Genomic DNA, 13,769 nt, shown 5'->3' with positions numbered 1-13,769 from the left:
ACTTGAATCCAAAAGCCGAAGCATCGACCTCGAGTCTCCCCTGGAGTTTTCTGTTAGTGGCTCCAGGTAGGACCATTCTTCCCAGCTGCGTTGTACAGTACATTTTTTACATAGAATCATAAAATAATTAGGGTTGGAAAGGACCTTAAGATCATCTAGTTCCAACCCCCCTACCATGGGCAGGGACACCTCACACTAAACCATATCACCCAAGGCTTCATCCAACCTGGTCTTGAACACTGCCAGGGATGGAGCAGTCACAACCTCCCTGGGCAACCCATTCCAGCACCTCACCACCCTAACAGTAAATAATTTCTTCCTTAGATCCAGTCTAAACCTCTGCTGTTTACGTTTCAAGCCGTTACCCATTGTCCTATCACTACAGTCCCTAATGAATAGTCCCTCCCCAGCATCCCTGTAGGCCCCTTCAAATACTGGAAGGCTGCTATGAGGTCTCCATGCAGCCTTCTCTTCCCAGGCCATTTTTTACATCATATTTTACATGATAGAGAGGGCTTACATTCGAACTGTAATTTGGGATGTGCATTCTCCAGAACCCCACAGCACCCAAGAAAGCTTGTGTTTTGTTCTTATTAGTTGGTGGAGACATTGCTTTTATCTTTGTCGTGTTTTAAAACCCAACCACAGTCTCGTGAACTCGCTCCCCCCCTTTCTCCCCCAACTCCTGGAGAGTTAGGAAGGAGACTCCAAAGAATGTAGCTCCCACGGGTTGAGATAAGAGCAGTTTAATAACTAAGGTATAACACAAATCACTACTGCTACAACAACAACAACTAATAATAATAATAATAATAATAAGGGAAATAACAAGTGAAGAGAATACAACACCTCACCAGCCGCCAACCCATAACTCGCCCCACCCTGCCCAACTGAGCACTGACCACTACCTCCTCCAGCCCCCCCAGAGCACTATCCCTTCCAGCTAACTCTCCGTTACATCCTGGGCATGACGTGCTGTGGTATGGAATACCTCTTTGCCTAGTTTGGATCGGGTGTCCTGTCTCTGCTTCCTCCCGGCCTCCCCTCCTTCCCTGGCAGAGCATGAGTCTCACAAAGTCCTTGATCAGTGTAAACATTTGAGCAGTAACTACAAACATAACTACTATCAACACCATTCCCAGGCCGAAAGTCAAAACACAGTGCTGCACCAGCTACCAAGAAGGAGAAAAAAATACTGCTACTGCTGAACCCAGGACAATCTTTTTTATCACATCTGTGGCAATCTGGCGACATCCATCTTGCCATTTTATTCCCAGAAATTGAATCTCCTATGCCGGTCCCTTGACCTTACTTCATTTTATGGCAAAGTTATCTTTTAGCAGGATTTGGATTATTTTCGTTCTTTTATCAAAAACTTCTTCCTCTATATCACCCCACACACTAATGTCATCAATGTATTGCAGGTGTTCTGGAGTTTGCCCGTGTTCCAGTGCAGTCTGGATCCGTCCATGGCAGATGGTAGTGCTGTGTTTCCATCCCTGGGACAGTCTGTCCCATGTGTACTGGACTCCCCTCCTACTAAAAGTGAACTGTGGTCTGCACTCTGCTGCCACAGGAATTGTTTTTAATTATTGGTAATATTAATAGTGGCATACCACTTGGCTGCGTTTGACTCCAGTTCATAATGAATTTCTATCATGTCTGGAACGGCAGCACTCAAGGGTGGTGTGACTTCATTCAGGCCAGGATTGTCTACTGTTGGTCTCCACTCTCAGTTAGACTTTCCCACAGGCCATATGGGGCTATTAAAGGCTGAGCGGGTCCTACTAATCACTCCTTCACTCTCCAGTCTATAGATGAGCTTATGGATGGGAATCAGGGAATCTCATTTTTTTTGATATTGCCGCTGGTGCACTGTTTTGGTCATATTTGGCACTTGTTGTTCTTCGAACTTCAGCAGCCCTACAGCAGAAGGATCCGCTGAGAGTCCAGGCAAGGTAGACAGCTGCTCAACTTCCTCTGCCTCCAAAGCAGCAATATCAAAAGCCTGTCAATACCCTTTTGGGTCTCTGAAGTACCCTCTCCTGAGGTAGTCTATGTCAAGGATGCATGGAGCCTCTGGACCAGTCACAATGGGGTGCTTTTGCCATTTCCTCCCAGTCAGGCTGATTTCAGCCTCCAGTACAGTCAACTTTTGGGATCTTCCTGTCACTCCAGAAATATAAATGGGTTCCACCCCTTGACAACTTGATGGCATCAAGGTACACTGTGCACCGGAATCTACTAGAGCCTTATACTTCTGTGGGACTGATGTGCCAGGCCATCTGATCCACACAGTCCAGTAAACCCGCTTGTCCCTCTACTCCACCTGGCTGGAGGCAAGGCCCCTCTAATAGTCATCACGTTGGTCACTTACATCTTGGTGACAGGGATTATTCTTTATCAGAGGAGCTGGAGTAAAATCAGCTCTTCCACTCCATCTGCGAACCTGCTCACCAGAGACTGAATCCACAGCTTTCATGGGATGATCAGCCTTGACCTTTGTTCTCCTCTTCAGTTCATGCACCCGTTCCTCCAAGGCTGAAGTAGGTTTTCCATCCCACTTCCTCATGTCTTCTCCGTGATCACTCAGGTAAAACCATAGGGTGGCCTGTGGCGTATATCTTCTATATCTTCTCTCTCGAGCAGTAGGACTCCTTTTGTTAGTAGCTGAGATGTGGGTTGGTACACGTGAGGAGCTGGATAGATCAGATAGATTGTCTCTCAATTGTTTGAGCTCCTGGTACAGCTTTTCCACAGCTGAAATGATGGAAGGGGTGAGATTGTCTTTGAACTCTTGGAGTTTATGAATCATTCCATCCACTGTTAGTGGTACTATGTCATTCCAGGTTTCTGTTGCCAATGAGTGGGCATATGATGACTGTCCATTCCGTGTGAATTTCCGCCACATGGGTCATGTACATTTGTCTTCATCTGGATATATGGGCCCTTTCCCGGCATCCGACCTGTGATAGATCGTCTCTACAACAGCTGATTCCCTCAGAGACTGGATGCCTTTCTCTAGGGTAGTCCAGTTGGCAGAACGACTTATAACATCATCCTTGTATGGAAAACTTTTTTCACAGCTGCCAAGAACCACCTGCAAAGGCTGAGGGACTTTTTCTCTCTTGCAATTGCTTTGTCAATTCCCCCTTCCCTAGCAAGTGATCTCAGCTGCTTGGCTTCTGTACCTGCTAACATCGGAGCAACCAGGTGATGATGTGCTCCCCTGGTTGAAGGGTAAAATCTTTTTGCATATTCCATACCTTGGATGAGGTTGAGAAGTCACCTTTTCTTCTTTTTCTGCTTCATCATGTGATGATGACTCCTGATCAAATCCTGTCCTGGGTAGTAAGTGTATTGCCAGTGCTTCTTCATCTTGTTCTCTCATCTTTCTTGTCTTTTTTTTTGCTTTTCCCCTTGCTTACAGGAGCAAGCGATATTGGTACAAATTGTTCCTCTGGTTTAGCTGTAGTATCTGTTGTCGGAGTTTGGGTAGCTGCTGTAGTTGTTGCTGGGGTTTGAGTAGTTACTATACTTGTCACTGGGGTTGGTGTGGCTGCTATGCTTGGAGCTGTAGTAGCTGTGCTGCCATCAGATCCAGGACATTTTTTTCCGTTTGAAGGTGCTGGATAGTGTTGAACATGGCTCTGTAAGCATAGGCCAAGCCCCAGCAAGTTGCCATGATTTGTCCCTCTCTGGTGTGACCAGGATGACAACACATCTCATTTAAGTGTTTTACTAATCTTTCTGGAATTTGCACTTGTCCAGTGGTGGAGTTCCAAAGCACTGGAGGGGCCCAGTGGCCCAGATACTTGCCCATACTATCCCACACACGCTGCCACTCATGATTGTCCAGTGCCGCGGCCAGGTGGAGGGGAGAAAACACCGACACGATGTAGATTCACAAAATGCTCCGTTTATTGATTACAAGGCTGCTCTTAATATACTGTCCCACACGCAATCACGCACTACTTGATTGGCTACTTCACTCTGCCCGCGAGAGGTACACGCTCCACTTTGCCTCTCCTGATTGGTTTCACACCTTCGCTTCAGCTTAGCGTTACATCATGCTTCTGGCATCTTGTTATTGCTCTCCTGTTTTGCTGACCTTGATGCTTCCTCTTCCAGCCTGGGGTCAGAGGCTCACTTTCTCACAGCTTGCTGCAAGCCTGTTAAAGCGCCCATGCTCGACCCCCAACAGTCCAGCCTCGGTGAAAATCTCTTGGTCCTCCTATATCGTCGTCTAACCCTAGAAAAGGCCCAAACCTGAGTCTCCTCAGCTCTTGAGATCAGATGAAATAGTTGTGGGTAAAACACACTCTGTGTGTCAACATGGTGATCTCCATCACAATCAGCAGGCAGGTCTCAAGAGTACCTAAAGACCATTCAAAACCTTAAGAACTCTCAAATGATGCGGTAAAAGGTCTGGTGGGGGGTCTGGGAGCATGAGGGAATGTCTCCTTCACGGGTTGACCACACAAGGAGGAGAAAAAAGATGTATGATTGCTAAACACTTCCATTATATAACTCTCAAAGTATAGAGGTGGTGACCACACTGGGAACACATACCAATACAGATTCATGATCAATTATTCTATTGTATTACAAGTCATTACCATAAACTACAATGAAACAAGAACCTTAGCCCCAGGCCCACAGCCAATAAACACTAACACAGCAAATACCGGCTGTAAGGTATGATGTGCTGAAACTGAGATTAAGAGCAACAACTTTGAGAGCCAATAAATCATCACTGTGATGATTGACTATTAAGCCAAAACAATATATGCTTATCAGAAATACGATTAGGCACACTCTGGTCGGATCTGTTGTTATCTCAATCCTTCGTGCCCCATGTTGAGTGCCAAAAAGAACTGTCGTGGTTTAATTCCAGTCAGTAACTCAGAACCACATAGCCTCTCTCTCACACCCCCCCTTCCTCCCCTGGCTCCCGGAGTAATGGGGAGGAGAATCGAAAGAATATAACTCCCACAGGTTGAGATAAAAACAGTCCAGTAACTAAGGTATAACACAAACCACTGCTGCTACCACCAATAATAATAATGATAAGGGAAGTAGCAAAGGGAGAGAATACAATCGCTTACCACCTGCCGACCGATACCCAGCGGGACCAAGCCATGATCTAGCCCTTCCGGGTAACTGCCCTCAGTTCTAGATCCTGGGCATGACATGCTGTGTTATGGAATACCTCTTTGTCTAATTTGGGTCAGGTGTCCTGTCTCTGCTTCCTCCCAGCTTCCTCTCATCCCTGGCAGAGCATGAGACTCAGAAAGTCCTTGGTCAGACTAACCATTACATAGCAACAACTAAAAACATCGGTATTATCAGCGCTGTTCCCAGGCTGAAAGCAAAACAGAGCACTGCACCAGCTACTAAGAAGAAGGGGAAAAATGACTGCTATTGCTGAACCCAGGACAAAGGGCTATAAAGAAAGTGCCAGAATAAACTGGAGCAAGGAGGGGGGAAACTAGCCTCTGCTCCAGGAGGTTTTCAGGTTAGATGGACAAGTATTCCCACCAGGAGTGACCTAGGCAAACTGGCATCTTGCTTGGATCAGCCCCAGGCTGAGGTCCAGCCCCACCATGGTGGAGCTGTCATGTGCTTTGCTCAGATCTGCCACTTCACCACTTCTGGGGCAGTGCTGTCAGCAGGGACATACAGCAACATTATCTTTGACTTTGCCTTTTGAATACAGTTGTTTTGTAGTGAGAGGCTGAAGTCATGTAAGTGCTGTGTTGAACAGAATCCAAAACAAGCTGCTACACAGAATGCACTCCCTGTTTCCATGTATTTAATTTATTTTGTAATTGTCCTGGGTTTAGCAGTAGCAGTAATTTTTCTCTTTAGTACCTGGTGCAGTGCTGTGGTTTTCAATTTCAGCCTGGGGACAATGCTGATAACACCAATGTTTTTAGTTGTTGCTAAGTAATATTTACTCTGACCAAGGACTTTCTGAGTCTCATGCTCTGGCAGGGAGGAGGGGAAGCCGAGAGGAAGCAGAGACAGGACACCTGACTCAGACTAGCCAAAGGATTATTCCATACAACAGCAGAACATGCCCAGTATATAAACTGGGGCAATTACCCGGAAGGGCTAGATCACTGCTCAGGTTGGGCTGGGTATTGGTCAGCTGGTGGTGAGCAGTTGTATTCTCTTCCCTTGTTATTTCCCTTAGCATTATTATTATTATTGGTGGTAGCAGCAGTGGTTTGTGTTACACCTTAGTTACTGGATTGTTTTTATCTCAACACGTGGGAGTTACATTCTTTCGATTCTCCTCCCCATTCCTCCGGGAGCCGGGAGGAGGAAGGGGGGGAGTGAGAGAGCGACTACACGTTTCTGAGTTACTGGCTGGACTTCAACCATTAAAGTAATTAAGCAATAATCGCTGAGGCACACTGAGTACTTCTTCAGTATTAATGACTTGCTCTTGGACAGCAGATCTGATCTTCAGTTTAACTATTTTCCCCAGCAAATACTTGTCTGTTAAGGACATTCCAAAATGAGTGTGACAATATAATGTGCAAGCATACGGGGTTTGCTGTTAGCAGCTTTCATAGGTGCATTAGACAATCAGGTTGCTTCAGTTGTCTCTCACTTTTCCGTTCAGAACAGGGTGTTTCATTAGGCCCTTGGTGAATGAAATGGCTTTTAAATTGCTCAGAATCACTTTTTTAAATTACGGGATTGTCTCCCTCATCCACAGACCCCAGGGATCTTCTTAAATCCCTTTTCTTCCTTTGCCCTGGAGATAACCAGCTCCAGTGCGGCAAAGAGGAACCTGCCCACAGCAGTTCCCTTTGTATTTCAGAGACAAATACGAGCCATTTAGAAACAGAGTATTACTATTTTTAGTGCTGAATAACCGCTGTTCCCTTTACTTTGTGGGCTGCTTAAGAAGTAGCCCACCCTGTCTGAAACTTTGAAGACTTCTCAGTCTTGGCACACTGCTCACTTCTCTTAGTTCCTACACCCTGTGCAGTTTTAATGGCCACAGCTCTCTACAGTATCCAAACCCCACTACTTCTTGTTTCCTGCAGCACACAAGCTGGCTCCAGCCATGCCCCATAACAACATACCTCCCAAGAGTATTGTTGGAGTTTTAGATGCCCTCAAGGCAGTAAAGTGTAACAGCAGGCAAGAAGAAAGGTGTTGCTGAAATGGATAGTAACAGCATGAACATTTCCAAAGAACTATGGAAAAAGCTGCTATAGGAGCTCAGCCATCAGCAAGCTAAGGCAAGCTAGAGGAGAAACATTTGCTAGAAGCATTTAAGACTGCCGCAGAATGGACTCAGTCAGAGATCAATATGATCAGACAAAAAGCCATTTATTGCAAAGCATTAACTCCTTATATACTATTGCTTACACAAACCTACAGCAATTTGGCATATCATGATTGGATACTTGTCTTGAAGACCCTTAGTGACTAACATATAATTGGTTAAGCACAGGTGTGAGAACTTGACCTGGAAAGCTTGCCAACAGTCCACAGTTCTCATCACTCAGTGAATTACAGCTTCTTCTTATCTTGCTTGCTTAAGCTTCCTCAGGCCTCTCATGGCCTTGCTGTATCTTTCAGAGTTATTCAGAGTTCATGTACAAAATATCCATTCTCCTGTGAGAACACTGTCTCCACATCTCCCCCTTCTTTGTTGTACTAAAAGTTTTTTACAATTTGGTGTGTCTGCTCTATCACTGATTGACTTGTGTAACATAACAACCCACTACTCTAGGCAGCATTATTTCAGTAAGATTAGTCTGATTTGAAATCACTTGAACCTTTATAACATGTGCCATACCAGTGAATCCTACACACTGTATAACAGGTTGGAATATTGGCGATTTAACAGATGTGCTCAGTATACTTGTCCGTTACCCATGGTCACACATAATAGAACAGATATTACAAAGATTTCAATCATTGCTGTTTCTTTATGTTCTTCAGTTCTGGGGCTTTATAAGTTTCTCTGGCAGCCAGTATGGTCCTGTTGATAGCTGTACACAGCTGGGCCTGCCCTTTTTCTCCTGGATGGCTCTCTGATAACAGGGGAGGCCATCCCTCACATCAAGGTCTGGCATGGCATGTGTCCCCACCACTCCACACTTGCTGGGTTGCAGCCAACAGTGGAGTTAAAGGTTCTTCTTGGTGGCAGACACAAAGGCCAACCCAGTATTGCCCTTGATTGTGGTAGCAGGCACTTGGTCAATCTCAGTCCTTGCACCTTGTTGTCAATGCAGAGTATCACCTGCTTCACCCAGTAACAAGTCACTACTACAGCAAAGCACACACAGATTTACATTAGCAGAGTAACTATCACAGAATGCATCAGCATGTTGAAGATGCTGATGGCAGCGAGGGACTAACCAAAGAAACTTCTTACCAGTGGAGTTCTCCCACCGTCTTAATTTGTTCCATTACTTGTTTTATAACAGTACCATCATATTAGAATCTTTCTAGCTTTTGCCTTAGCATTTTCTAGCATCTGCTGCAAATCTGCATTCTTTAACATCTCTTACAAGTGATAAATCCATACAGTACAAGGTATAGTTTCTTATTAGCAACTGGCTAGTAAATACAGGTGGTTTTATACACAAAATCACAACCTCTAATAATTTACAAGCACACATATTCAAGTTGTTACTTTTCAGTTGCCTGCAAGTGATGTTTTGTAATCATTCATTTCTCTCTATCTCATTCTGCTTGGGGTATTCACGGTCAGCTCCTGTAGCTGATCCATCGAGTTCTTCCACTCAGCTGTCCAGCTCATGGCAGGGCTTGACAAACTGCAGGCAGCCTCTGTGCATCTCTATGTAGGTGGACAGAAGTATACCCCTTCCACTGGGTTATCAGTTCTTGAGAAATAGACAGGTTAAAGTGATTCCTTAAAGCAGAAGCATTCTGATGCAAACAGAATGTGAAAAAGCTGCAGAAGTAAACTGTACAGTGCTAACAGTCAAGGAGTTTGCTCCATCATTACACCCTTTTTTTTTCCCAAAGTCGCTCACCCTGATTTGCACAGCCTGCTTGGCAGCAGCTACAGCTGCCTGCCTGCTCAGCAGCAGCAAGAACTATCTGCCAGCAACCGCACTTTTGCATTAACCCTTTCTTGCCTGAAAGGTTAAACTGCTACTCATGAAAACTTCTACATGAACCCGACAACAAAAAATATACAGAACACTGTCTGCCCTCATCACACACATACACGCACGCTTGGGATCCCACAAGCACACTCCACACAACTACAATATTTGAAACACAAAATCCAGGCAATCATTACTCCCTCTACAGAGTCCCACATGCAGAGCATGGCACAAGGACCCTGTAAACACTATCGGGAAACCAGCTCCGAGGAGCATCATTGCAGTGCAAGGTGGCAGGCTCAACCTTAGCGGGCATCCCCGCAGAGGCTCTGCCTCCCTCACATCACATGAGGCTTGGGCTTTTATACTGACCAAAATGCACTCATTCTGACACAGGGGGCCAGCCTACATAGGAATAAGTGACAGCAATATCTAGAAAGGTCTGCAAGGGTCGCTAGAAACATGGACATACTTATATTTACCAACTTCTAGTACATGAGTATTACAGAGACTCTATCAAATGAGTTGTATATGGGGTCCCAAGTCCACAGTCTGCTACAGTCCATCCGATACTCCTGATAAGAGCATAAGAGAGACCTTCTCATCTCGGGTGGGAAACACACACACCATGGGAAACCGTGCAATACATCTGCATCCCCCACCCATCTCACTTCTCCCTTTACAGCTACCCATTTATCATGAGGATCTGGGGGATATAAATCAGGCTTCTTTTCTGGATGGATAGGCTTCAGGTCAAAAGGACAATCCAGGTCAGCATCGGAATTATCAGGCATCAGAATCTCAGGAGCAGCAACAGCAGACTGATGAACATGCACAGGTTCCTTGTCGGGGTCAACAGGGCCTGAGTCGAAAGGATCATCTTCATCCCCATCCTCAGTCTTCACAGCTGTGGTGGCAACCAGCGGAGGTTCGGTGGGGAGGGGGGGGGGATGCGCTGGTCTCCATGATCTCATTTTTTTACTTTAACATCTCTAAAACAGTTCTCCAAATGACTAACAAACTTTTCACAGTGTCATTTCCTTTTGTGGCTGCATTCCACAGTTTAACTCCTGCCTCATTCCACAAAGAGATCTCAAATCCAGTAGACTCATCAATCTCTGGGTAACGTGTCTTCAACCATTTCAACATTAACTTTAAGTCTGTCTCTTTAAAGGTTGCTCCCTTCACTTTAAGAAGGACTGAAAACACCCATAAAAAGGAGGCTTCTTCCTTAGTAATTTTTTCCCCAGTCTCGAGATTAAAGGCTTTGCCGACTCCCACAATTAACTCCTTCTCCTTACTCCAGAGCAATAATCTTTTTAGCATAGCTTCATCATAGTCTGTCCCTCTCATAGAGAGGATATGTTGGAAGAGCTTAAGCATTACTTCTTCTTCTTTACTTAACTGTTTTCCCATCCTTAAGCTCCCTTCCAACCATCCGGCTGCTCACCTTATTTGCACTGCGCAGTGTCTTCCGGGCTCACAAGGCTCTGATCCGAGGATTTCACCTCTGAGGCTTCTGCCTCCCGATCTTGGTCCAGCCAGATCGATTCCAGCCAATTTCTTTGTGGTGCCGTGATTCACATCCTCTTCCATTTCAATGTGAATTTATAGAGGGTCCCTGTTTGGGCGCCATTTGCCACAGAATGGACTCAGTCAGAGATCAATATGATCAGACAAAAAGCCATTTATTGCAAAGCATTAACTCCTTATATACTATTCCTTACACACACCTACAGCAATTTGGCATATCATGATTGGATACTTGTCTTGAAGACCCTTAGTGACTACCACAGAATTGGTTAAGCACAGGTGTGAGAACTTGACCTGGAAAGCTTGCCAACAGTCCACAGTTCTCATCACTCAGTGAATTCCAGCTTCTTCTTATCTTGCTTGCTTAAGCTTCCTCAGGCCTCTCATGGCCTTGCTGTATCCCTCAGAGTTATTCAGAGTTCATGTACCAAATATCCATTCTCCTGTGAGAACACTGTCTCCACATAGGAGAATAAACCAGTTCAAAGTATTACTGCAAAAGTGTGTCCTCACAGGTTTTGGAACAGCACTAGTCAGTGGGGATTTGCTCACTCACATATTAAGTAAGTAATGTGCTAACTTCATGATTGATTAATCCGTAGGTACTTCCTACAGTAAGCCTTCAATCCTGGCATCTGCAGTACTCCTTCCAGTTGCTTTGGCTTCCTTCCCAGAGAGACTTCATGGAAGAACAATCAAGCTTTTTTATGCCCCCTTGAAAAGTAATGCCTTTATGGCTGTGCTTTGAAGGATGTCAGCATGCTGCCCAGTCAGCAGTATGGTCACTGAGGGATCCCTGAGCACTCTCCATCACTTAATTCTGCCCCTTCAGCACAAATAAAGAGCCCTGTTACTTCTTAGGGAGCTTAGTATTTAGAAACACTGAGTGTTTATAAGTAAAAATGTCAGGCATTAGGCAACAACTTCACAGCTAGAGGCCAGAGACAGTTTAAACTCTAAAGAAGACTGTTCAGCCCTCTTTCTGCCATATCAAGACTCTAGTTAAAGCCTGTCAGTGAAAGGGCAAAAAGCCAGTTGGAGGTGCAGACACCACTCTTATCTCCACCAGCATGGTGAATGGCCTGATCAAACAGATTTCAGCTGCATCCTCTTGTGGCCCTTACACTGCCCCTCATGCCTGTTGTCTTCTCACCCCTTTCTTCACTCAGGTTGCCCAGAGAAGCTGTGGCTGCCCCATCCCCAGTAGTGTTCGAGGTCAGGTTGGACAGGGCTTGAAGCAACCTGGTCTAGTGGGAGGTTCCCCTGACTGTGGGAGGGGTTTGGAACTAGATGAACTTTGAGGTCCCTTCCAACTCAAAACATTCTATAATGCTATGATTCTTACATTTCCTTCTCTTAGTTGCCCCAGAACCAACATTCAGTCCCCCCTACCCCAAATCTCAACCCCAAGCCAACCACCCAGAAAGAATTAATTATTTCTGGTGATGCTTTTGCTTACTGCCTGCCTGCCTCCCATGGGATCCCTGCTCTGCTGAGCTCATTGCTGTCATGCTCAGAGCTGGGAGGAATCAGTGCTGTACAGTTTCCCTTGAATGTGAACAGGATTGATGCAGATCCTTGTGCTTTGTGCCAGCCATAATTCCTCAGGTTTGACTGCAACTTCTGACAAAGAGCACATTTCCAAGAAGTTCTGCAACTTATCCGAGTAACAGTAAATAATCCATGAGATCCAGTGCTGACACACAGCTCTGCTGGCTCCCCTCCTTCCCCTCAAATGCTACTATTCCAAACCTCGGCACAAGCACTGGATTCACACAAAATAAAAGCTAAAGAATACAAAGTCTACTATTGCCATAACTCTTCATCAAAATCATAGAGTCAGAATAGTTAGGGTTGGAAAGTACCTTAAGATCATCTAGTTCCAACCCCCCTGCCATGAGCAGGGACACCTCACACTAGACCACATCACCCAAGGCTTCATCCAACCTGGCCTTGAACACTGCCAGGGATGGAGCATTCACAACCTCCCTGGGCAACCCATTCCAGTACCTCACCACCCTAACAGGAAAGAATTTCTTCCTTATATCCAGTCTAAACCTCTGCTGTTTAAGTTTCAACCCGTTACCCCTTGTCCTATCCCTACAGTCCCTAATGAATAGTCCCTCACTAGCAACCCTGTAGGCCCCTTTCAAATGCTGGAAGGCTGCTATGAGGTCTCCACGCAGCCTTCTCTTCTCCAGGCTGAAAAGCTCTGATTTTCTCAGCCTGTCTTCATACGGGAGATGCTCCAGTCCCCTGATCATTGTCGTGGCCCTCCTGGCCTTGTTCTAACAGTTCCATGTCCTTTTTATGTTGAGGACACCAGAACTGCACACAATCAAAACTAGCTATAGAAGAAATTTTGACACATTAGCATGTTTGGATCTACTAAATCAGAAAGGTTTTCACTCAGCCCCCCTCTCCCTGCTCTTCTCAAATCAACAGCTCCTTGTGCTGTTTCCAGCAAGCCAGCACCATTTCCCTTCTTGGAGCTGGGGTACCTGAGCAGGGGGCTCTGCCCAGTTCCTTAGATCAGTAGCTTAAAAATTTCCTTGACACCAATTCATTTGAACTACTACCTGTCTTGGGCTGTCTACTTGTAGTCATATTTTCCCAGGACTTGAAAAGTGTTGGAGCAGCTCCTCCCAGGAGCTCAGTGTTCAGTGATGTGTGAGCAAAGGTTGTGGTGGGGAGAGCAGAGAGTTGGCCGCTTGTGTTAGAAAACCTTTTGTGAGCTGCACTCAGGGGGAGTAGATCTGTGTCTTTGTCAGCATGTTTCAATCAATCAGTCAATCAATCAATCAATCAATCAATCAGTCAGCCTTGTTCTTCATGTTTGATGGCTTGGCTTCGTGAGCAAAGATTTGGGAAGGGCTTTAATCATGCTTACGGGACTGTCATCCAGCCCCGTTCTCCATCACTACCCCAGCACTGTATCTATTGCAAGCTCACAGTGATCCCTGCTAGTGCTGCCTCTCCCCAGGGGGGTGTCAGCACTGGTCAGGATCTTGGTTGGTGTGCATCTGATTTAGAAAAAAAGGAAACAAAGCCCCATGTTATAGACAGGATGAGAGTTTTATCAGTGAGCAGATCTGTTACTGAAGGACTCTTCTCTTGTCCAATGAGATC

At 45.5% G+C, this 13,769-nt stretch overlaps 1 protein-coding gene across 3 annotated transcripts in view; it reads left to right on the top strand.

Annotated features, from left to right (window-relative positions):
• Positions 1–13,769, top strand: part of LOC101868333 (guanine nucleotide-binding protein G(o) subunit alpha) — a 181,562-nt gene that overhangs the window by 66,840 nt on the left and 100,953 nt on the right. The gene's annotated exons all lie outside the window — the stretch shown is intronic.

This window comes from Melopsittacus undulatus, chromosome W (assembly GCF_012275295.1).
Source record: "Melopsittacus undulatus isolate bMelUnd1 chromosome W, bMelUnd1.mat.Z, whole genome shotgun sequence".
NCBI lineage: Eukaryota > Metazoa > Chordata > Aves > Psittaciformes > Psittaculidae > Melopsittacus > Melopsittacus undulatus.
This window is presented reverse-complemented; position numbering and strand designations above follow the sequence as displayed.